Source organism: Orbicella franksi, chromosome 4, assembly GCF_964199315.1.
Source record: "Orbicella franksi chromosome 4, jaOrbFran1.1, whole genome shotgun sequence".
NCBI lineage: Eukaryota > Metazoa > Cnidaria > Anthozoa > Scleractinia > Merulinidae > Orbicella > Orbicella franksi.
Window position 1 is genome coordinate 12,662,031 of NC_138148.1, and position 22,990 is coordinate 12,685,020.

Here is a 22,990-nt window from a genome sequence, read left to right on the forward strand (position 1 = left end):
TGATACGATCCATATCCATCAGAATGTTACTTTTAGTTACCCTCAATTCAATTTCTTCTCGGGATAAAAGGTGACTGCAAACTAGAACTACAAACAGTTTGACAGGTAGCCCTATCTGGATGCATGTGTAGTTTATATTAAGTTATTCAATGAATTGTTTTGCAGGAATTTGCCTTCCAACGTAATTGCAGTGCGCCATGAGGAATTGTTTTTCAATTTGATAAATTTGAGAAGACTGTAAGGGACTATAAGCAAATTACATAATATAAACTACAGGCGATTTTAAGGCGGCACTGCCACACTATATTTGCGTCCTCTTGGAAGAAAATAATACGAGAAAATATTTTTTTCCCAACTAGGCGTCAATATAATGTTGTAATGCCGTCTTAAAATCAAATTCGGCTTTGTCTCGCGTTCCTTGAGAATGATAAGCAAAAAGAAAAGTGACACTTCTTTCGATTCATTTATATAATTCTTGTACGATCAAAGTTTTGCCATGGCTACCAGGACGCCGACAATTATGTTTTCTTCTTTTCTGCGAGTAACTTGAATATTTCGATTTTTAAGTCGTAAATTCCTTTCAAAACGTTAATACAGTCATTCATTGTTTCTGAGGGGAGTTCTCCAACGTATCGAGCAACGAAAAAGCCGAAGAATTATTTTTAAGTAAAGTTATCGTTATTCAAACTCATAAGTTTAATTAATCTGATCAAATTTACCAAGCAAGTCGAAGCACGAAAAAAAGTTATATACTCAGAGGACGGCATGGGATAAATTACTGACACAAAAAAGGCTCTCTGAGAATTCTAGCTGTTCTCGCTTCTGGCGGCCTATTTTATAATTGTTCTCATTTTGCTACAGATCGTTGTCTAACAACGCTGTATCATTTTTACCGAATGGAGTGTTTTCAACTCTTAAAAGTCTGACAGACCTGTAAGTACGAAAAAAGCATACAAGAGCTATTTAACATTTATTCCACGCGCGTGCATTTGATGTTTGATGATAGATCGCCAATGAGGCTGGCGGCGCCAAGTTGGCTGCAGTAACCGAATAACCATTTAATTAAAAAATCCCCTAAACTATAGGAAACTAAAATAAAATAAAAATCAAAGGCTCCTTCGAGCTACCTCATGGTATGTGGTAATTATTCTATGAAGTGCTGTCCTTTGCCTCTTTTGGAACTAAGAAGTGTTGCATTTGTTAGGTGTTAAGTTGAAAAGTGCATCATGTTAATAAGCAGCCATTAGTTGAGCATGTTTATAGAAATAAGGTCTTCATCTAATATTTATATAACATTTTGACAGGAAACATTGGTAATCCTTTTAGTGTCTTTTTCTCTGTCTGGATTATGAACATCAGCAGTGCAAATATTGTTTTCACAATTTGTGAAGATTTCATTAGTTTGCACATCAGCACTGGATGTGTTAGGGTTTTGAAGAAACTCGCCCCACTCTTCATGGGTTGCGAAGTTATGCCATCTACCCATGCATTTTGCATTTTTATGACTTCAGTTTTAAATAATTCACTAGTGTCTACAAGATATTTGGCTGCATTTAATACTTTCTTAGGTCTGACAATCTGAAACTGATAGTGATGCTTGTAACCAAGTCGCCTTTTAAGTTTTATTGGAATGGTCTGTGATTTGCTTCTTGGCCTTGGGAGACAATGAACAGTCGAATTTACATCACTTGGCACATTGACAATGTTTGCATGAATAGACAATTGACCACCCCTGGATAGTTCACGGATTTGCATAAAAGGTATACGAGGTGCTATTAGTCGCTCTTCTAATGATGTGAAATTCAATACATTAGGCTTATAAGGAAAACCCATCTTATTGGCTTTAGAACAGATGGGTAACCTGCTTTGTTTTAGACCTTATTTATTGCAAGGTAGAGAGTTGCTTTTTCAGACTTTTTTTAGACTTTTTTTTTTTATTGCAAGTCATGCAGATCCATTCAGTGTCATTGACACTTTTAAAACCAGTAAGACAGGACTCAACAATGTCTAGTGAACATGCCATATATTTGTTTGGATCACATCTCACTGCAGAGCACTTGAACCACAATTGGTCACAACAAGTGCATACATATTCTGGGCCACATGCAATGTTTTTGTAAAACAAATTTATCGTAGAAATTGCATCGTACTTGTTTTCTTGTGGCTGCAACTCATGACTGCTACATGTTAGTAGCGATGCACCTGCCAGAACCTCAGCCTTTTGTCTTTTTCTTACCGACCGTTTGGTTATTTGCCTTATGTGCTGCGGGTTGTCTGATTTTCGTTTTCTGAAGGAGGGCTGCTCAATTTCTCTGGGTTCAATTTTGTTCTTTTAGCAGCCTGGTGTTTCTTGTTCCTAGATGTTTTGCTATTAATGTTGCAGCCTTGTACTCGTTTTTGATTCTCATTTATTCTAAAGTTATCATCAGCTCTTCTGTCTTTCATGTATTCTCTCATGTATTTTCTTCTGTAAGGTTTACGTTTTTCACTGTTATCAACTGGTTCGTTTTCATTTGCATTTCTTTGTTTGTTTGCTGTTGTCTCTTATCTCCATTGTTCTGTTTTCTACTATGGAAACATAATGAAATTCATCTAGGTGTCCAATGTAAATGTTTAGGGCATTTGTAACATTCACTGGTTCAACAACAGTAACTGGAGAAAAAGTTGGATTTGATTCAGCAATATGAATTGATAAATTAAGGCAATTGGCAACAGCTTGAATTATGATAGCATCAGCCCATGTTCCTTGACATGACATCCTTTCCAAATAACCTTGCCAAGAATGCTCAGCTTTACTCTCTATAAAATTGTTCAGGGTGATTCACTAAATACTGAATGCCAAAACTGCGCACATAGAAATGACTATTAGGATTTCCATAGAGTTGATGTGATACAGCCCTAAAAAAGCAATCACCACCTCCTTCAACATCAAGTGCAGCTCTGCCTAACTGAGACAATCTGAATTCTAATAAACAGACAGAATTTGTGGTTGATATAAAAGGTACTGATATGCAATACTCATTTGCAGGACCAGGGGCCTGTTTCTCGAAAGCTCCCGTAAATACCGGGCCCGATAACTTACCGGGCCGGTTAACGGGAAACGTTACCGGGCCCGAAATAGCGTTTCTCGACGCACCCGTAAATTTTCCCGGTACTTACCGGGCCCGATAAAATAACGGATGTTACCAATCTCTAGCGCACGCTTCACGCTCGTTCGTGAGAGAAGGAGAAAGGCTTGGGACTATACGTATTCGACACATTCGATTCTGATCGATTCTGTTGTCGTTGCGACTGTGATGCTTTTTGAAGAACATTGCAAAGCTTAACTTCGAAGTTATCGTTGGGTCAAAGGAGAGCAACTGAGAGAGATCGTCATTTTGCATGGTCATATTATTTGAAAGTGATGATCAATTGCCTTTTGTAGCTCGATTCGAAGACTTCGATCGACAATCTTGCTCTTTTCTAGGAGTCTTGTCATTTTCCGTGATTCATTCTTATTCCAAATGTTCACAGAGCAATCAAACAAGATCTGCGGACCGCCGAGGAAACAGTGTGAACTTGAGAACTTGAAATTTAGCTACAAACGCTTATTTCAGAAATTTATACTTATACGAATTTCGCTTAAGTAAGTGTACAGAATATTGGGAATAAGGAAAGATCTTGCTGAAATTTTTAGGCGTGATCGTTTTCTCCGGCAAACATCAAGCGTAATTTTCACTGATCCCAAATCGACTGTTCTAGCATAAAGCAAGCTAAGATCAATAGAAATGCGACTGAAACAATTATGTGAGAAGTTCTTTATTCTCATTTGTCAGCATTTGTGCACCTCGCCTAATGCGACTCTTCGCGATCGCTGTATTATGGGGTGCACTTTTTGTAGAATGTCTGTTTTCTAATATCCTCCTCCAAAAAAGTAACAAAAAAAAATTGCAATTAAAACACAGGAAACAGGTTTGGCTTGCAGTGAGATCAGGTTTGCGTGACAGGAACCCATTTTGATGTTCATACAAAGAAGCCATTTCGAAAACGCGCGGTGAGTGGTCGGCGTTTACATGACAGTGTTTATCTATTCATTAATTTTTTTCCCGCCGTTTGTTGGTTTTGAAAAACAATAAAATAGAACTTCACATTTATATAGGCGCTTCCATGCAAACGCCTTCAAACTGTAAAAAATAAAACGACAACAATTATATTTACCTAGATTTCCGGAGCCAGCGGGCAGCTTCTCTCCTTAAGCTCCTCAACGAGCCACTCTATTCTTGCTTGCGAAAGCCGAAATCGTTCAATGACTTCGCAGTCACCCATATCGGCTAGAAAGGGGCGTCTTTGATAAGACTGTGAAACAAAAAAGTCCAACCCGGGCCGCCATTTTGTTTGGTTTTGCAACATTTGTGACTTCCCGGTAACTTTACGGGAGGTCACGACCTCCCGTAAATTACCGGGCAAGTTAGCGTAAAAAATTAACGGGATCGAAAATAACGGGAGCTTCGAGAAACACCCGAAGAGTTTACGGGGACTTACCGGGTGATTTACTGGGTCCGATAATTTACCGGGTCTTTCGAGAAACAGGCCCCAGGATTTGACTCCATATCTCCACTCAGTGATATGATTCTGCTCAAAAAGTGATATGTTTTCATTTGGAGCTGTCTTAATTTTCTGAAAATATTACCTTCAGCTATCATACAAAAAAAAGGCAAGTTTTGTGCTTTGGAGTCCTTGTTCAAAAAATACACAAACTTAAACTTTGTCTAATGAAATACCTCTTTGAGAAAATCATGAATTTTAAACGTCTATATCACTCTAAGAAATGACAACGATGGTATCCACACAACATAGCCCTCAGCTTGGAGCATTTCGTGACATTAATTTCTAATGTATAATTTCACCGACATTTTTTTTTTTCTTTTTTTTTGCCATTAGAAAGTCTGGTAACCATTTTGTAAGAAATTCCAGAGGGTTCTCTTTCACGTGTCATTCTAAACTGAGGATGGGAGGCAATGGTAGCTCAGAATTCCATACATTCACATTTTTATCTGCATTTCTGTACTGACAATTACTTGACAACTGAACTGGTATTTTATTTTGAGTTTCAAACTGCTCGGGTATTGTGGGATTACCTTCGATAATCAATTGCCCCTGACCTTGGTGTATTTCAGGTGGTCATTCAGCAGGTAACAGATCAGCTGTTTGGCATTTATTTCTTGTTTGATATTTTGTATTTGTTATGGTATTTGTTATTTGGCGTATATTGTATTTAGCATTTGTTTGGCAGTTGTGTTCAATCTCTATAGCTTGTCACAGTTGTGGCATTTAAGTCCCACCGAGAGAGGAACTTGACGAAAACTTCATCGATCTCCTTTGTTATGTGACTTTTTCCGAACAGCCTCCTAGAGAATTGCGAAATATTAAAAGCGCATTTAATTTTAAATCATACTTCCTGCGAGTATTTTCAGAAAATTCAAAATGCAATACAGTAGAAGGAGGGCAGCTTACTTTTTTCCCCAGACCATAAAGCATTCATTCCGAATAGTTCGTTTTGTGCATTCTATTCCTCGCCGTCCAAATGTATCTTGGAGACATCGTAACTTTTAAGACTTTAAAACCCATTTCTTTCCACTCGAGCTTTCTTGAGCACATTTCCTGTTCGTTTGTGAGGTCTTCAAAAGTGTACTTTGATCAAAGATGGAGCGAAAGGAAGGAAAACTCGCCTTGACAATTTTTGCGTCGGGCTCGACACAACAGACGCCATTTTGTAAGCATGTACTGCCACGTTTGTCCCACCCTCTCGCCCCACGTATATGGACATAAGACAATGACACGACTTTGTGACAAAACCAAACCTAGTATGGGGGACAGGGGGAAAGGTGTTTAATTCATATTTAATGCGGATTTAATGCATAAATTAATTGTCTAACGGGAATGGAGTGACCAATCCAACCATCACTATACCTCTGTTACGTATTCATGACACAGACGCCATTTTGGGTCTACATTCCAACCACGTTGTTTAATGTCATTGGTTAAACAATAACTCAACACATGCACAACTATGCATAATGGTCAGCGGTATTCTCATATATAACATCCCCCTCCTTTACATTACAATCAAAGAAACAAATGAGGAGAATAAAATAAAATAAAAGAACAATCAACTCAACATTAATCAAACAGTGTCTGTCATTGTTCACGTTCCAAGAACTGTCTTTTGTTCCAGAACAACTTGTTACAGGTCTAGTATGATTGGTTTTTTGACTAGTCTTCCACTTCGAGTCGTATACAAGGGCGGGTCTTTAGCTTCCACTATGTCTGATGAAGGTGGCACATCACCGGCTGGGATTTCCTCATCAGCTGAGGGATTTAAGTGGTATTCCTGTGGTGAGCGCTCCGTTTGTGGGCTTGCTGGGAATGTGGGTGCCGCATGTGTTTTGTCTGGCTCAGGTTCTGTCTGCTGGTTGATGTTTCCATGACGTTTCCGATATCCCATATGAGACTTTGTTGGGTCGTTCCTTAGAGCCACTCGATTACGTCTGATTCTTTGGCAGCCTACCTCTACTACATATGATCTAGGCAAGACATGTTTCTGCACCACTGTTGCCGCTCTCCATTCCCTTGACCCTGGCTCCGGTTTTACTCTGACGTGATCACCTGATCTGAGTGGTGGTAGCTCTTTGGTGCCCTGGCGGTCATGGTAGTACTTTTGCTTATCCTTGCCATGTTCATTCTTGCCTTTATCTTCTGGACGCTGTGTGTTTCAGGCTCCAATAGACCACGTGCCATTGGTAGTGTTGTTCGTAGCCTGCTTCCCATAGAGAGCTGTGATGGGGACAGGTCAATTCCTGGATGTGGGGACGCCCTGTACTCTAGGAGTGCTTTTCTCTTGTCTCTGTTCTTTCTCCATAGAGACTTCACTGTTTTAACTGCGGCTTCCGCCTCTCCATTCGCTTTGGGGTGTTTTGGGCTTACTAGGACATGTTCAAAGCTGTAACTTTTGGCAAAGGTCTCAAATTCTTTGCTTGTGTACTGGCTGCTGCAGTCAGTGACTAGTTTTGGTGGGATGCCATGTCGACTGAAATGTTCTTTTAGGACTTCAATGGTCTCCTGGGATGTGAGATCCTTCAGTTTGGTCACCTCAATAAACTTAGAGTAATAATCAACTAGCAACAGGTAATGTTCACCTTCAAAGGCAAATATGTCTGAAGCGGCCATTTCCCAAGGCAGGTCTGGGAAAGGGCTTGGTATCAAAGGCTCTTTCTGCTGTGCAGGGGCATAGTCATGGCACATGGTAGAGTCCTTGACTTTTTCTTCTATCTGTGCACTCATGCCGGGCCAGTGAAGGGCTTCCCTGGCTCTTTGCTTACACTTTACGATTCCCAGGTGTGTTCCATGTATTATCTCCAGCATGGCTGGCCTCATCGACGGAGGTACTACGATTCTCATTCCTCGGTAGATTACTCCATCTAGTACCGCAAACTCATCACGTGTGTCCCAGTATTGGCGGATGCTGTGTGGGACTTGCTGCTTTGTTTCTGGCCAACCGGCTTGAATCATAGCATACAGCTCATGGAGCTCATTCGCTGTGTTTTGTTGGAGTTCTGCATACTTTGGTTCGGAAATCGAGATTCTTTCCAACATGTTTACTTGTATCTCTTCTTCTTGCGGTGGTGCCTCATTTAGACTTGCTGGGCTGAGGGTGTCTGCGAGGACTTGCTTCTTGCCTGGAAGATATTCCACTTTTAGATCATAGCCACTCACTTTCAGCATCATTGCCTGCAATCTTAATGGTGCTGTTGCCATGGACTTGCGCAGTATCATTTCTAGGGGATTGTGGTCAGTCTGGACCAAAGTTGTTTTTCCCAGAATATACTCCCTGAATTTTTGAGTACTGAACACGATTGCCAGCATTTCCTTCTCTATTGGCGCCCAATTGAGCTCTGATGCTCGAAGTTTACGGGATGCATAGGCTATCGGCCTTCCCTCTTGCAGTAGGACAGCACCCACTGTGCTCTTGCTGGCGTCACATTGTATGGTCACATCTTTTCGGACATCATAGTAGGCTAACACTGGAGCTTCACAGCACATATCCTTAAGCTTCTGAAACGCAGCTGCTTGTGGCTTGTCCCAGTGGAAAAGTACATCCTTTCTGGTTAGTTCCCGCAGTGGTGTTTCGACTTCTGCTAGCATTGGGAGGAATTTGGCCAGATACTGAATAGATCCCAGAAACCGACGGACATCTTCTTTCGTTTCAGGAGTTGGCATATCCTTCATAGCTCTTACTTTTTCCGGATCTGGTTTGAGGCCTTCTGCTGAGATAATGTGGCCCACATATTGAACTTGCTGTTTTCGTACTCTGACCTTCTCAAAGTTCAGCTTAAGGTTGTAGGTTCTGGCGCGGTTGAGAACTGCCTTAAGGACTGAATCATGGTGGGCGATGTCACGTCCAGCGATGAGTATGTCATCCATAATGGCGTATGCGTGATCAATATCCTCCAACATTTCATCCATGGCCCTTTGGTACAGCTCTGGAGCTGATTTGATTCCAAATGGTAGCTTTAACCAATTGTATCTGCCAATTGGGGTGTTCATCGTTGTCAGTAGACTGGACTCGTAGTCTAGTTTTATCTGGAGATACCCACTTTTAGCATCAAGAACTGTGAACACTTTTGCCTCAGGTATCTTGGCTGCAATTTCTTCTACAGTGGGGATTGGGTAATGCTCCCCTTTCACTGCTTTATTAAGATCACCTGGGTCAAGTCAGATCCTGATCTTCTCACCTCGACTTGAAACTGCCATAGAGTTAACCCAGTCAGTGGGCTGTGAAACTTTGGCTAGGTGTCCTTCCTTTTCCATTTCCTTAAGCTTGGCAATGATCTTGGGAAGGAGTGCTGCAGGTTGTCTGCGAGGCCCATGCACCACTGGTGTTGCTTTGGGGTCAATCTTGATAGAGGAAGTTCCAGGCAGGGCTCCGGATGCACTTTGTAGGTCTGGGTACTGGTCAAGCAGTTCCTTTAGGTTTGGATCTACATGTGCCTGTAACTTATGTACCCGCTGAACCAAGTTGAGTGCTTGACAAACTTTGCCTGACAATATTGGCTTCTGCTTACTATCTATGACATAGAAGTTCACATTTAACTCCCTGTCCTTGAATCTTATGGGAAGAGTGACATAACCTTTGGGTGTGATTCGGTGTTGGCTGTACGACACCAGGGTCTTCTTGGTTTGTTTGATCTGGGCACTGGGTGCTACTTGCTTGAGCTGAGTAGTGTTAATTACACTTGCATAGGCACCAGTGTCAAGTTGACAATGCAGGGTACTGTTGCCCACTTCTACAACCTCCCACCATTCGTCATTTTCACATGTTTTCTGCCTGTCACTGATGCCATTCATTTCTAGGCTTGCTACATGTAGTAGTTGTACATCACTGTCAGGACCTTCCTCATCACTAGAAAAGTCTTCTCCAGGATGGACCATTTCATGCAGTAAGTTTACATTGCTTTTCTTGCTTCTGTAAACTTGGGCAAAATGTCCAATTTTTTTTGCACTTGTTGCATGATTCATTTCTGGCTGGGCATTTTTCCTGTGGCTTGTGGACATTGTATCCACACCTATCACATTTTTGAACTTGGTCATGTTTCTTCTTGGACGAGCCATTCTTCTTAGACGAGCCATTCTTCCATGCAAGTTTATTGACCTCCACTTTCGGGTCTTCACCAGACATCACTTGCATTCCATCTTTGGTCGCTTCCAACATCCGACCGATGTCAATTGCCATTTCCAGGGTAAGGTTTTTACTTTTCTCCAAGCAGCGTTGCCTTACTCGTTCGTCCAGAGATTTGCATGCGATGGCGTTCCGGATCAACTTATTCGACTCTGTCATGTCCAGACCACGGGCCAGGAGCTTAAGATCGGTGACAAAGGAGTCAAACGTTTCCCCTTGTAACTGGCGTCTTCGATCAAATTTAACTGCCGCCATAATTGGGTTCTTCTTTGCTTCGAAGTGTGCTTTGAACTTTCCGACTACTCTTCGGAGTATGTCTTTTTCATTTACATTTTGTGCACTTTCTCCAGATCTAACTTGCACAGTTTCCCATTGGAAAGTGAAGTAAATTTCTCGGCCTTTGCCGCCGACGAAGCTCATAAGGTTGCATATTTTCTCCTTCTCAGTGCATTTGCTGAGCGGTCCTCCGAACGTGAATTCGCAATGTTGATAAAACCTTTCCCATTCTTTACTCAGGTCCGCAGCGGCCCAGTTCATTCTAGGCCAGTTGAACGACGAATTGGCGTATCCTTCTGCCATCCTGATGTGTTTGGCCATGTTCCGTGGCGCTCGAAATCCCACTATTTTGACACCATGTTACGTATTCATGACACAGACGCCATTTTGGGTCTACATTCCAACCACGTTGTTTAATGTCATTGGTTAAACAATAACTCAATACATGCACAACTATGCATAATGGTCAGCGGTATTCTCATATATAACAACCTCATGGTATGAAGTACATACCATGAAGTAATAACAACGCCCAAAACTATTGTGCGTATTCCTTCCATGTTTATAGAGCATGGTATAAATCCTCCTATACCATGATGGCAAAGCCAATAAAAACTCTCAATAAATTGCACTATCCAATAATTACTTCATATAATGTGATTTCCCTGGAGAGGGCTGTATCAGAGTACTTTTTTCGGTGACTGCGACAATGTGAGCGTAAGTCATCTTAAGCCAAAAGTATGGCACGTTGGAATAAATTGTTCTGTTTAAGTAAGTTTCCTGTTAACTTGGTTAAAAGCAGAGTTCTGGCAACTTTCAATCCGTCCATTGCCAGTCAAATTAGATTCTACAGTTTGAGGTTCGTTCAGTGGTTTTATTAATGTCATGAATAAGTCATTAGTGCCATATATCTCCAGACATCTGCGTTGGTATACCAGTTTCTTAAAAGTAATAGTTCAAGGAGCTCAGTCACGGTACTTTGAGTTATTTTGGCCACATAATAGAAAACCTTGAAATAGTAGATTACTAGAATAGAAAGACACCAAAGAGATAGTAATAAACCATAAAGGAACAAGGATGGTACATGTACGTTAAGGATGGAGAAGATTAAGACGGATTACAAACGGCAAACTTTAAAACTGTAGGCTAAACGTTTTAACATGGGGAAACCCTGACGTAGCTCCTTTCAAAATAAGTTCATTGTACTGCTGATAAAACATGCGGCAGAATCCAAGCCAAGTCTTTCTCTTTTAAGTCCATTCTCTCAGTATTGAGCCAGTCAACGTCAGCATTTCTCTTCGGCTGCTTCTATTCACATCTGTAGTGATAAATATCACTGATGAATATTTCTCGACCCCAACCAATACACGTTCTGTTGAATGCCTCAAAACGTACGATGCATTAAATGACTGAATCTGGAAAGCTGGTGAACCAAGCGCCTCTCAGCAGATCATAGGAACACCGACATCTTACCAACGACGTATTTTTCATGACATAAGCAAAAAGAGACAAATGCACTTGAAAGAAAATGACTTTACTTTGCTGGCAACAAAAGGATCAGAACCTTCATTTACGTTTTTAGCCGTAAATAATCAATCAGGTAGTGAGTATAGGTAAAGTCCGTATACGAGCCAAGTGGCCCATCAGGCCGGCTCTTATCTCCGGTTTCAATGGGATAAAGCGAGTAGGAGTATTTCTATTCCCCCATGATTCGATTCCATTTCATCGCGGGGTTACCTCCCACCACTGAATTTCCCGGAACCCATTTATACACTTCGGTGGAGAGAGGCACTGTGAAAGCCGGGAAGTGTCTTTCCCAACAACATAACACAATGTCCCTGGCTAGGAGTCGAATCCGAACCGCTTGATTCGGAGGCGAGCGAACCAACCACGAGGCCAACACACCTAATCAGGGCCTTTTTGACACATCCGTTAGTTTACCAGTGGTCTCTAGTCATTGTTTAGTTTCTTTAGTTTTAACTGCGTCTTCGCAGCCCCAGACACTTTGAGAGTAAACTGGTTTTACCAAAAAAAAAATCTGTCCACCGAACCGCTCGATCCAGAATGCAGTCCAGCGCACTAACCCATTTGCGAAACTTCAGAGGCCCCATTTAATTCGTTTTCCACAAACATACAATCATCGTTTATCCCAAAACTGAGAGTTGTTCTCGTAGTTAAATCTCAAACGTACAGTCTACTATTTTAAGTAAATATCGTCTGATACTTTTAACAGGGATTTGAGTAACAATGATATTACAGATCTACCTGACGGAGTGTTTGAAAATCTGACGAGACTGCAACACCTGTAAGTAATATGCGAGAATAATAAAATGCTGTAAGGTTGGCAATATCCTGAAAAGCAAAAATTTCATTCCATCTCATAATGGGAGCATAAAGATAAAAGGCAGGCAGACGAATAACATAATTTGACCCTTGGACGTACAAGCTAACTCATACCCCCAACGTGGTACAAGGGGGGCGGGGTTGATGGAGCCCCTGCCCTCGGTTTTCCCACTGTTAGCGCACAGCGAAATAAATTTACATTGATGAGATAGCCCTGAGCTTACTCTACAAAATGATACCATTTTCGTCGGTAATGACGTCATATGACGTCAAATTGCGTCATTTGACCCATTATCTTGGGCCCGCCATCTTGGACCTGCCATCTTGAAGATTGCTATTTTCTTAAACCGTCAAGAAATAACGGAAATGAATGCAAAATCAAGCCAGAATGGTTACGAAATATACAGCTCGTGAATTTCTGCAATTTGATGTAGAAAACTGGAAAACTGCAGAATTATGTCGAAAACGTTGATTTTTGGCCAAACTTACATCAAATTTGCGGTGCCCAAGGCAAAGTCAAAAATGATAGACACACAGTTGACATATCAACATTTTTGCAGATGATGTATAAAAAGCTACTGAAAGTTTCAGCCCCTTAGAGTGAAACATCTTTTTAAAAATTTGAAAAAATCTTATCGGTTGCGTTCAGTTGAGTTGACAACTTTAGTTATCCACGGTAAAAATTCCTTCATCATGATTTAAGGTTGCTCAAAACAGTTTACAGCACTTACATTTTGATGGGCCGTTGTAACCACCCTTTTTCCCTAGCTTCTACAATCATGGTATCACAAAACTGCCCAGTGATTGGTAAACATGTTGTTGCAATTTGCTTGACACAGTAGGTTACCAAGGCAACAGTATAACCTCCTAGAAACACCCTTAAACTGCTTTAGGGAATTATAATTCAAAAACGACACAATGAAATTTTTTCATACTGTTAAATTTTGATAAGCATAATAAGACGAAAGTTTTGGCAAAGTTTAAAAAAATTCTTTAAATAGGGTTCAGAACCACCTGAAAGTTTTTCCAAAAGGAGGATGTAACATGAAAAGAGAAATTTCTAAATAGAAAATTGTTTGTAGATATACTTCTGTGCAGAAATTTATACTGGAAGTCAATTAGCTTGGTGCTACTGGTGCATTTTGGAGCCATACGGTAAGCAAGATCCCAATTGAAACGTTTTCGTCGTGTATCACAATCCCGTGTCTCCTTCTGTAGTATTTATTTCATTTGCCAAAAAAAAGTAGCCATTGATTTCTGCTACTTTTTTCTCAGCTATTGAGGATATCGTTCTCATTGAAATTATTAAATAAAAAGTGAGGGTCACCGCGCTTGTAAAAGAAAAAAGAAGCATTTATTTCGCTATCGAGCTTAGTTTGAGGGAAATCTCTTACATTTTGTACGCTCACGCGCTCATGCGCGCTAATGACGCGAAAATCGTGCGCAGTAGAGATGCGCAATGCAATACTAAGGAATCACCTAAATATTCATTCCACGCGCGCGTGTTTCATGTTTGATGATAAATAGCCAACGAGGCTGGCAGTGCCGAGTTAGCTGTAATAACCGAATAATTGTTTTATAAAAAAATCCCCCAAACTATAGAAAACTAAAATATAATAAAAATTGCAACACCCAAAACTATTTCGCGTATTCCTTCCATATTTGTAGAGCATGGTATCAATGCTCCTATGCCATGATGGCAAAGCCAATGAAAACTCTCAGTGAATTGCACTATCCAATGATTAGTTCACATAATGTGATTTCCGTGTAGAGGGCTGTACCAGAGTAGTTTTTTTTGGTGACTGACGTTGCGACAACCTGAGCGGAAGTTATCTTAAGCGAAAAATAGTTTGTTGGTCGATGGTGATAAGTATGGCGCGTTGGAACCAATTGTTCTGTTTAAGTAAGTTTCCTGTTAAGTCCGTTAAAAGTAGAGTTCTAGCAACTTTCATTCCGTCTGTTACCAGTCAAATTAGTTCCTACAGTTTCAGGTTTGCTCGTTGGTTTTATTTATGTTATAAATAAGTCATTGGTGCCAATATCTCCAGACATATGCGGTGGTATACGAGCTTCCTAAAAGTGAAAAGTTAAAGGAGCTCAGAAACGGTACTTTGAGTTATTTCGGCCACATAATAGAAAACCTTGAAATAGTAGATTACTAGAATAGAAAAACACCAAAGAGATAGTACTAAACCATAAAGAAACAAGGATGGCACATGTACGTTATGGATGGAGAAGATTGAGACGGGTTACAATGAAACGGCAAGCTTGAAAAATGTAGGCTAAACGATTTTAAAACGTGGGGAAGCACTAACGTAGCTCCTTAAAAAATAACTTAATTGTACTGCTGATTGAACATGAGGCAGAATCCAAGCCAAGTCTTTGTTTGTTAAGTCCATTCTCTCAGTGATGAACTACTCAACATCAGCATTTCTCTCTAGCTGCCTCTATACACATCTGTAGTGATAAATATCACTGATGAATGTTTGTCGACCACAACCAATACACGTTACTGGGACTGCTGAATGCCTCAAAACGTACAAAGTGACTAGGATGTTACGCGAAGCGGAATCCACATTTTGGCTGAACCAGTTTAAGAAAGCCAAAAACGTAAAAGACTTCTGGAACACAGTTACTGAGGTAATGAACTTGCATCACAAAAAACATCACCAAATCGGCCCGATGCGGCACTCATCATCTGAACTTATCACCAGCAATACAGAAAAGGCCGAGCTTATTAATGACTTCTTCGTGAACATTGGCAAAAACCTCGCTGACAAATACCATCCCCATGAGTATGAAGATCAAACCACGGATTTGAGCGACCTCTACAACAGAGTAACACCCACAATCAGTGATCTCTCATCTTGTAAACTCAGGCTTGCCTGTGACCTGAACAAACTAAAACCAAGAAAAGCCGCTGGACCCGACGAGATCCAAGCCAAAGACCTCGTCGCAGCTGGAAACTTCGCAATCAACGGCCTCAATACAATTTTCTGTAAAAGCCTAAAATCTTCCAGATTCCCATCAAAATGGAAATTGGCTCGCGTCGCTGCTATCTTTAAGAAAGGCAACCAACTCGATCCAGCAAACTACAGACCGCTCTCTATGCTCAGCCTGCCCGGAAAACTGCTGGAAAGCTAGTTTTGTCGCGTGCTAGACGAGCACCTCCAGACACACAACCTCTACAGCAACAACCAGTGAGGATTTCGGAAAGGCAGATCAACTGAAACCCTGCTAATCTCAATGACCGAAAGATGGAGGGCAGCGCTAGATGACAATAAAATTGTCGGAGCGATATTTATCGACTTCAGAAAGGCCTTTGACACCATCTCGCACGAGCTACTTCCCCTCAAACTCCAAGCAGTTGGCATTATGGGTGTCTCTTACAATTGGATACTGGACTATCTAAAAGACAGATCTCAGTACACCACAGTAAATGGCTCATCCTCTTCAACAAAACCTATAAATTACGGAGTGCCACAAGGTTCCTTACTGAGACCAAGGCTGTGTTCAATTTACGTAAATGACCTGCCCGACGCTGTTACCGAAGGTGAGGTCGAGATGTATGCAGATGACACCACCGCTTACTGCATCGGCGACAATTTTGATATTGTCACCCAGCGCCTGAACTTAACTTTTAAACAAATTTACAGGTGGTCACAAAGAAACAGACTCTCGATCCATAATGGCAAATGTGAAGCTATGCTCCTGTCCACAAAACCTCTAATTGGCCCCCTTCAAGAACTCCGATTTGAAGACAACAGAATTGATTTTGTAAACTTCACCTGCTGCTTAAGCGTGGAAATTGACAATAAATTGTCCTCGTCACCTCACATCAACAAATTATGTAAGGGTTGCAGGAAAAATCTTGGAGCTCTGAGAAGGATGCCACGCCTTCCCCCCAAAGTACTCGAGGAAATCTACGTCAAAACAATTGTACCGGGAGTCACCTATTGCATTCCAGTATGGGGTAGATGCACTGCACCGCTATTTAATAAATTAGAGGAGATCCACACAAAAGCAGCCAGGCTTATTCATGACCTACCACGTGACCGAGATAACACCAACATCTTACAAAAAGCCAACTGGCTTCCATTATCGATCATACATGTACAAAAAAGCTATACTAAAACACGTCCACCGAGCCTTTTACCAAGCTGGCCCAGCACAAATAACTGAATTGTTTTCTGTGAAAGCAACAATGTATAACTCTCGACGATCAAAACAACTGGTACTGGACAGACCCAAAACGGAAATAGGCAGACTTTCTCTTCGACACAGAGGAACTATGATCTGGAACTCAATTCCCAGCAGCGTTAAAGACTATGATAATGTCACTTCGTTTAAAAATCGTTTGAAGCAATTCTCCAAATTTATTAACAATTTCACCTTCGAAAAGGAGAGTTCACTGATTACAAATAAATCAGATCACTTTTATTATTATTGAAACCACTAAAGTACATTTATTAAACCCAACCTAGTTTTAATTTTTATTTTCATTATTCACACATTGTACATATTTGGTCTTTTTATTTTCTTTTGTTTTTATTTATTTATTTTTTTTTTATTAGATGTAATTATTGTAAATTAGTAACGCAACGGCTGCCAGATCTTTTTAACCTGCGAGACCAAATAAAGTATGTATGTATGTATGTATGTATGTATGTATGTATGTATGTATGTATGTATGTATGTATGTATGCGTGTATGTATGTATGTATGTATGTACGATGCAATAAATGACTGACTCTGGAAAGCTGGTGAACCAAGCGCCTGTGGGCAGATAATAGGAACACCGACATCTTACTAACTACGTATTTTTTAAGACATGAACAAAAAGAAACAAATGCACTTGAAAGAAACGACTTTGCTTTGCTGGTAACAAAAGGATCAGAACCTTCATTTACATTTTAAGCCGCAAATAATCAATCGGCTAGTGAGTATAGGTAAAGTCCGCATGCGAGCCGAGTGGCCCATCAGGCCGGCGCTTATCTCCGGTTTCAGTGGAATGGAGCGATTAGAAGTATATCTACTCCTCCTGGATGCGATTCCATTCCATCGCGGGGTTACCCCCAACCATTTATACACCTGGGTGGAGAAAGGCACCGTGAGAGCTGGGAAATGTCTTTCCCAAGAACAAAACACAATGTCCCTGGCTAAGAATCAAACCCGGACTGCTTGATCCAGAGGTGAGCGAGCCAACCACGAGGCCAGCACACCTAATCAGAGCCCTTTTCACACATCCCGGGAAACATCAGGTATGCTTGGTGTTGGACAACGTCAACACATAGACTCCTGTTTCTGAATTTTCTTTTGGTGGCGCCGTGAGAGTCAGGCCGGAGGTTATCGTCAGTTTCAGGAGCTTAAAGCCACGAAATGGCCATTTCAGACACAGTTTCACTGGGAAATGTTATTGTATCAAAATATTTGGTGACAACTTGAAATAAATATTGTCTAGTGTAACAGCGTCTTTGCAGTCCCGGACGGATACTTTATGAGTAAACTGGTTTTACCAAAACATTCCCTGCCCACCAAACCACTCGATCCAGAATGCAGTCCAGCGCACTGACCAATATGCAAAACTACAGAGGTCCCATTTAATTCGTTTTCCACAAACAGACAACTATCGTTTATCCCAAAAGTGCGAGTTGTTCTCGTAATTAAATCTCGAATGTACAGCTTGCTGTTTTAATTGAGTATTGTCTGATACTTTTAACAGGGATTTGAGTAACAATGATATTACAGATCTACCTGACGGAGTGTTTGCCAACCTGACGAGACTGCAACGCCTGTAAGTAATATGCGAGAATAATAAAATGCTGTAAGATTGGCAATATCCTGAAAAGCAAACATTTCTTCCCATCTCATAATGGGAGCATAAAATTGAAAGGCAGGCAGAAGAATAACTTAATTTGGCCTTTGGACGTACAAGCTAACTCATACCCCAACCGTGGTACAAGGGGGGCGGGGTTGATGGAGCCCCTGCCCTCGGTTTTCCCACCCTTAGTGCACAGCGAAATACATTTACATTGAAGAGATAGCCCTGAGCTTACTCTACAAAATGATACCATTTTCGTCGGTTTTGACGTCATATGACGTCAAATTGCGTCATTTGACCCATTATCTTGGACCCGCCATCTTGGACCTGCCATCTTGAAAATTGCTATTTTCTTAAACCGTCAAGAAATAACGGAAATGAATGCAAAACCAAGCCAGAATGGTGACGAAATATACAATTCGTGAATTTCTGCAATTTGATGTAGAAAACTGGAAAAAATGCTCGATTATGTCGAAAACGTTGATTTTTGGCCAAACGTACATCAAATTTGCGGTTCCCAAGGCAAAGTCAAAAATGATAGACACAAAGTTGACATTTCAACATTTCTACAGATGATGTATAAAAAGCTACTGAAAGTTTCAGCCCCTTAGAGTGAAACATCTTTTTAAAAATTTGAAAAAACTTATAGGTTGCGTTCATTTGAGTTGGCAACTTTATTTATCCACGGTAAAAATTCCTTCATCATGATTTAAGGTTGCTCAAAACAGTTTACAGCACTTACATTTTGATGGGCCGTTGTAACCACCCTTTTTCCCTAGCTTCTACAATCATGGTATCACAAAACTGCCCAGTGATTGGTAAACATGTTGTTGCAATTTTCGTGACACAATAGGTTACCAAAGCAACAGTATGACCTCCTAGAAACACCCTTAAACTGCTTTAGGGGATTATAATTCAAAAACGACACAATGAAATTTTTTCATACTGTTAAATTTTGATAAGCATAATAAGACGCAAGTTTTGGCAAAGTTTAAATAAAATTTTACATAGGGTTTAGAACCACCTGAAAGTTTTTCCAAAAGGAGGATGTAACATGAAAAGAGAAATTTCTAAATAGAAATTGTTTGTAGATATACTTCTGTGCAGAAATTTATACTGGAAGTCAATTAGCTTGGTGCTACTGGTGCATTTTGGAGCCATACGATAACCAAGATCCCAATTGAAACGTTTTCGTCGTGTAAATTATCACGATCCTGCAGCCATTTGTGTGGCTCTTACTCGGGAGTAGGCCTTTGCCTTTGATAAGTTTTTTGTAGATGAACGAAACTGCTGTAATGCTGTCTTAAAATCAAATTCGGCTTTGTCTCGCGTTCCTTGAGAATAATAAGTGAAAAGAAAAGTGACACTTCTTTTGATTAACTTACATAATTCTAGTGCGATCAAAGGTTTGCCATGGATACCAGGACGCCGACAATTATGTTTTCTGCTTGTCTGCGAGTAGCTTGAATATTTCGATCTTTAAGCCGTAAATTCCTTTCAGAACCTTATTACATTCATTCATTGTTTCTGAGTGGAGTTCTGCAAGGTATCCAACAACGAAAAAGCCGAAGAATTATTTTAAAGTAAATTTATCGTTATTCAAACTCATAAGTTTAATTAATCTGATCAAATTTACCAAGCAAGTCGAAGCACGAGAAAAAGTTATATACCCAGAAGACGGCATGGGATAAATTACTGATACAAAAAAAGGCTCTCTGAGAATTCTACCTGTTCTCGCTTCTGGCGGCCTATTTTATTATTGTTCTCATTTTGCTTTGTATGGTTGTCTGACAACGCTATATCATTTTTACCGGATGGAGTGTTTTCAACTCTTAAACGTCTGACAGACCTGTAAGTACGAAAAAAAGCATACAAGGGCTATTTGACATTTATTCCACGCGCGCGCGTTTGATATTTGATGATAGATCGCCAACGGGGCTGGCGGCGCCAAGTTGGCTGCAATAACCGAATAACAATTTAATTAAAAAATCCCCTAAACTATAGAAAACTAAATAAAACAAAACTAACAACGCCCAAAACTATTGCGCGTATACCTTCCATATTTGTAGAGCATGGTATAAATGTTCCTATACCATGATGGCAAAGCCAATAAAAACTCTCAGTGAATTGTACTATCCAATGATTAGTTCATATAATGTGATTTCCCTGGAGAGGGCTGTCCTAGAGTTGTTTTTTTGGTGACGGTGACAAAGTGAGCGCAAGTCATCTTAAACCAAAAGTATGGCACGTTGGAATAAATTGTTCTGTTTAAGCAAGTTTCCTGTTAACTTAGTTAAAAGCAGAGTTCTGGCAACTTTCAATCCGTCTATTGAAATTAGATCCTACAGTTTGAGGTTCGCTCGTTGGTTTTATTGTCATGAATAAGTCATTAGTGCCATATATCTCCAGACATCTGCGTTGGTATACCAGTTTCTTAAAGTAATAGTTCAAGGAGCTCAGTCACGGTACTTTGAGTTATTTTGGCCACATAATAGAAAACCTTGAAATAGTAGATTACTAGAATAGAGAAACACCAAAGAGATAGTACTAAACCATAAAGGAACAAGGATGGTACATGTACGTTAAGGATGGAGAAGACTAAAACGGATTACAAACGGCAAGCTTAAAAAATGTTGGCTAAACGTTTCCTAAACATGGGGAAACCCTGACGTAGCTCCTTTAAAAGTAAGTTAATTGTACTGTAGATTGAACATGAGGCAGAATCCAGGCCAACTCTATGTTTGTTAAGTTCATTCTCTCAGTGATGAGCTAGTAAGAGCATTTCTCTCTAGCTGCCTCTATACACATCTGTAGTGATAAATATCACTGATGAATATTTCTCGACCCCAACCAATACACGTTCTGTTGAATGCCTCAAAACGTACGATGCATTAAATGACTGAATCTGAAAAGCTGCTGAACCTAGCGCCTCTCGGCAGATGATAGGAACACCGCAATCTTATGAACAAAGTATTTTTCATAACGTGAACAAAAAGTGACAAATGCATTTATAAGAAAAAGACTTTACTTTGCTGACAACAAAAGGATCGTAACCTTCATTTACGAGCGAGCCAAGTGGCCCATCAGCCCGGCGCTTATCTCCGGTTTCAGTGGAATGAAGCGATTAGGAGTATTTCTACTCCTCCTGGATTCAATTCCAGTCCATCGCCGGGTTATCCCTCACCATTGATTTTGCCGGTTCCCTTTTATACACTTGGGCGGAGAGAGGCACCGTGAGAGCCGGGAAATGTCTTTCCCAAGAACAAAACACAATGTCCCTGGCTAGGAGTCGAACCCCGATCGCTTGATCCAGGGGCGAACGCACCAACCACGAGGCCAACACACCTAATTAGGGCATTTTTCACACATCCAGGGAAACATCAGGTATACTTGGTGTTAGACAACGTTAACACAGACTCCGTTTCCTGAATTTTCTTCTGGTGGTGCCATAAGAATGAGGCCGGAGGTTATCGTCAGTTTCAGGAGCTTGAAGTCACAAAAAGGCCATTTCAGACAGTTTCACAGGGAAATATTATTGTATCAAAATAATGGGCGACAACTTGAAATAAATATTGTCTAGTTTAAATGCGTTTTTGCAGCCCCGGATACTTTCAAAGTAAACTGGTTTTACCAAAAAAAACAAAAACCTGCCCACCGAACCGCTCGATCCAGAATACAGTCCAGCGTACTAACCAATATGCGAAACTACAGAGGGCCCATTTAATTCAATTCCTAGAAACATACAACCATCGTTTATCCCAAAAGTTAGAGTTGTTCTCGTAATTAAATCTCGAACGTACAGCTTAATGTTTTAATTGAGTATTGTCTCATACTTTTAACAGGTTTTTGAGTGACAATTATATTACAATTCTCCCTGACGGAGTGTTTGCCAACCTGACGATACTGCAAATGCTGTAAGCAAAATGAGAGATCAATAAAATGCTGTAAGGTTGGCAATAATCTTAACATCAAACATTTCTTCCCATCCCATAAGGGGAACATAAAGATGACAGGCAGGGAGAAGAATAACTTAACGTCATTTCACTGAAATAGAACCTGCACTGAGATTTTTGTGAAACTTTGCCTATTGATTGTTTATATTATAGGAGCTTAAATTTGGAAATAAAAATGAGGGGTCTCCATTTTCGTTTAGGAGCAACAGCACCTTGTTTATACCAATAGAAATCCTTATAATAGCGCCATGATTGTAGTCACGATTGCTTGCTAAATTCACGTTTCCGACTATTGCTTTTTGTTCTACACTGAGAATTGGTCCATATTTATTTTCCACAGAGAAATTTGTTACTCAATTCAAAACAACAGAAAAAAAATGATAGGTTACCATACGCGTTTGCAAGAAAATGACGATTTACCTCTATGGCGAGGTCCAGCTGTAAAGAAAAAGCCGCCGCCATTTTTTAATGCTCGCGCGCTCATTACGCGTGAAATTATGCGCAGTAGGGATGCGTCATGCAATATTGGAGAATAACCTTAATTTAGCCCTTGGGCGTAAAAGCTAGCTCATACCCCAACCTTGGTACAAGGGGGGGTTGATGGAAACCCTCCCCTCGGTTTTCGTTCTGTTAATGCACAACGAAGTACATTTACATTGATAAGATAGGCCTGACCATTTTCGTCGGTTATGACGTCATATGACGTCAAAGGACATCATTTGTTACGATATGTGAATTTCTGTAGCTGTAATTATCAGCGGACTTTCTGCCGTACATATAAATTATGTATTTTGAATCGTTAGTTTAGTCTTCTACCGTTAGCTGAGTGAATAAAGCTTCGAAACGTGGTGTCAGGATAAAAAATCGCCGCGCAACTACAAG

At 40.5% G+C, this 22,990-nt stretch overlaps 1 pseudogene; it reads right to left on the reverse strand.

Moving 5' to 3' along the window:
* Positions 1 to 6,185: 6,185 nt before the first annotated feature.
* LOC145483464 (uncharacterized) lies at positions 6,186 to 6,927 on the reverse strand (annotated as a pseudogene).
* Positions 6,928 to 22,990: the final 16,063 nt, after the last annotated feature.